We start from the raw sequence: 3,536 nt of genomic DNA, 5'->3' as shown, positions 1-3,536 counted from the left end.
TTGTTACGTCTCGGCTAGATTAATGCAATTCATTATTTTGCTGTGTATCCAAGTCTCAAATTGCTTGTCTTCAGCTAGTCTGAAACGCTGCGGCCAAACTTCTTCATAAGTGTCGTAAATTTGAACAAATTTCTATCCTATTCTCAGAGAATAGACTTTAAAGGACCATGAATTTAGGGCCACGACTCTGGAACAGCCTGCCTCTAAGCGATTAGAACGGCCCCTTCTCTGTCCGCTTTCAAGTCTCTGTTTTTGGTTTTTCTGTTTTATGGTTACTCTTATTTTTTTCCTAATCTGAATTTTATTGGTGTTATATTTATTTACCACAAAGGTTCCTAGATGGCAATAAAGGTGAATGTAATATAAACATTACAATTTATGTCTATGATGTTAATGTCTGCAATCCATTCTGCTGTTACACAATTTAATACAATGCTGTTATACAAAAGGTCGTTTTTTCCATGATAAATGCAAATACTGAGAATCTGTCAAGCTGTCACTCAAATACTAGTGGATTACCTTGAAATGAAGGTGCTGATGGCAGTTGGCAGTGGCTACGAGGCAGTGGAGGAGATACGAAACCTAATGGGTAAATGAAATGAGTAATCTTGATTCCAAAAATGTTATTCAAATCTTAAGTGTTAAGTGCTTAATAAAAGAGGTTATTACATGTTGTGAAATATGCTGATGTAGATTGCTATTCCATTGTCAATTGTAAATGCAAATACTGAGAATGTGACAGTCAGTTAAAAAGATTACTTACCGCAATGGATGCATGCAATGAACTGGCAAGATTTTTACAAACGTGTTCACATAAAAGAAAAAGGGAGAAAAATAAGAAATCACATATGATTAACTATTATACAAGTAAAATATTGCACATGCCTGCATGGATGTACAGAATAACTGTAAAGTCTTAAAAATATCATTGACTAATCTGAATCACATGAATAAGTACATTTGACAGGATTCTCTGAACTGCGGTGCAAAGAAACATGGTGGCGCCCATCTCACGTTATAGATCAAGATATGTTTTTCTTTTTTATATACAAGTTTTTAAAAGACCAAACACACTCACTTACACATTTTTTGAGAATCGGAAGATCAGATAGTTGATGACAAGGTAAGCAAGTTTGTGAATATTTTGAAGAAAAAAAGAAAATAAAAGCGACACATCTGTCATACAGTGGCTGCGGTGTGTCACGTGACAAATATGACGCGTCGCCATGGAAACATTAAGGGGGAACGATCTAAAATAGAATATTACAATTAAGCGTGAAAAAGGGTTGATATATGCATAATAAATGACGCTGGCTTATCTTTTTATTAAGCGAGTTATCAGTGTGTATTGATCATTGATGGTATAAAGTTATGCCTAACCCTTAACAATTTCACATGTCCCCTCAGTCATTTCATCCTGCAGCCGGGCCTGAAACCGTTAGCACAATCTCCTCACGAGACACGTTATTATTGTAATGCTTAATGGAAATTAATTATTGTTCATGTTTCAGCTATTATAAACATTCATAATCAAATAAGTTTAACTGCATTCAACTCGTTGACCCACACACATTTTAATTACCTGAGACAGATTTTCTTACTCACCCGACGCAAAACAGCAGGCATAGAAAAATCCAGAATCATTAGTTATGCAGCATTCCACAGTCTAATTGGCCAGCCGTTATATTCGTTTGAATACTAAAAACTAATACCCTTATAATCAAGTTTAATTAGTAAAAATACATTCAAAAGTCATTACAATTTAAAAAACATTTATTACAATAAATAAAAATAACAAGTTAAAAATATTTATCACAACGCGCCCACCCACACAGACTGCGCAGGAGATGCGCGCACCCAGAGTCCGTTAAAAGCTGCGCACAGCCACAAACAAATGTGGGCTCGTCCGTAATAAAAAACGGAAATGTTTAATTAATACATTGGGCATCAACTAGACAAGTTAGAAGTCAGCATAAAGGGTAATAGGAAATCCGTGTAGATCGGTTTTAAACCCTAATTAATTTAAAACAATTGCAGGCAAAATAGATTTAATAGGGATTTATTTTAAATAAAATTCATTACAAGTTAAAAAAAATCATTTTAATAAATAATTAATCCAGTTAAAAATATTCATTACAATAAAATTAATTAAAAGTTAAAAATATTAATCAAAAGCGTGCTCACAAAAGTTGTGCAAGGCCTTTTTGTTTTAAATAAAATTAATTTCAAGTTAAAAATATCCATTACAAGTTAATATTTAATACAATAAATAAAAATAACTACAGGTTCAAATATTTATCAAAACGCGCACACACAGACAGCGCAGGAAATGCTAATAATATCATAAAGTCACAAAGAATATCAAATCACAAATAATATAAATAAAATTCCTTATCTGTTAAAGATATTAACACGCACACGCGAACGCGCGCGCGCGCACACACACACACACACACACAAAGGGTGCGCGCAGCAGGAGTCCCGCTTAAAAGACGTGCACAGCCAGTCTTCTTCAGTGCGCAGCAGTTCTCCAACGCTTACCAGAGTAGGCGCTATTGTTCCCCTGCTGGAGTTAAAGGTGAGACAGAAGATATAACATGTATTGATGTATCTGAAACACTGTGTATTTAGAAATGTTAATTTACAAAGAAATTAATAAATACAAATAATAAAAAAGTCAGAAAAAAGCCCTTTCCATTAGCTGACAGGAAATTTCATTTTCTGAGGTAAAACTTTACCTCATTAGAAATTGTATCAATGACTTTTAATATATAAATCAACTACATGAATAAATAAATCAATTCCTGTGAAATATTAAGTAAAAAAAGAGAGAAGTCCTGTCCTGAGGTAATTTTTTACCTCACAAGAAATGTATTGACGCGATTAATTTATGAATTGGAAGTTGATTAACATTTCTTGTGATGTAAATATTAATTGGAAAAGGGCCCGTCTATAGGGTTATGGCTAAGGTTGAGTTTATTTTCTGAGGTAAAACTTTACTTCATTAGAAATTTTATCATTGACTTTCAATAAATAAATCTAAACTAAACTATAAATAAAACAACATGAATAAATAAATAAATTCCTGTGAAATATAAAAAAAAAAACAGGTCATGTATCATGATATTTTCATGTGTTAGAAAGTCATTGAAAACATTATGAAAGTTATAACCTTACCCTTTTTTGTGTATTATTCTTAGGATGGCAACCCCCTACAGTCAGCAAGCAGTCTAAAAGTCAAATGTGTGGGTAGCCGCAGGAGCCAAAAGGCTTTAAATTTCACATCCAACAACAACATAATTGATGTTGGAGAATACAAGGTGACCACACTGTCCGCCCTAACTGATGGACAGACATGGTACACCTCAATAAAAAATGGTAGTGACCCGGAGTTTGAAGAGGGTGGATCATACATCATCAAAAATTACACCCTCTCTAAACAATATGGCCGGCAGTGTATTTTCTTAAACCGGTCAAGCAGAAAATTTAAAACCTCCCCACTGGCCATAACCGAGGAGGCAGAGAGAGCTGCAAAA

General features: G+C 33.9%; 1 long non-coding RNA gene across 1 annotated transcript; it reads right to left on the bottom strand.

Moving 5' to 3' along the window:
* Positions 1–302: 302 nt before the first annotated feature.
* Positions 303–3,220, bottom strand: LOC309477230. Its single transcript, XR_014198582.1, has 3 exons — positions 1,083–3,220; positions 764–785; positions 303–582 (listed from the first exon to the last, which is right to left on the bottom strand). It is a non-coding gene; the product is annotated as an uncharacterized lncRNA (long non-coding RNA).
* Between the last annotated feature and the right edge of the window lie 316 nt (positions 3,221–3,536).

The sequence above is a fragment of the Leuciscus leuciscus genome (genome assembly GCF_965113295.1).
Source record: "Leuciscus leuciscus genome assembly, chromosome: 16".
NCBI lineage: Eukaryota > Metazoa > Chordata > Actinopteri > Cypriniformes > Leuciscidae > Leuciscus > Leuciscus leuciscus.
Note: the sequence above shows the minus strand (reverse complement) of the source record. Positions and strands in the feature narration are given on the sequence as shown.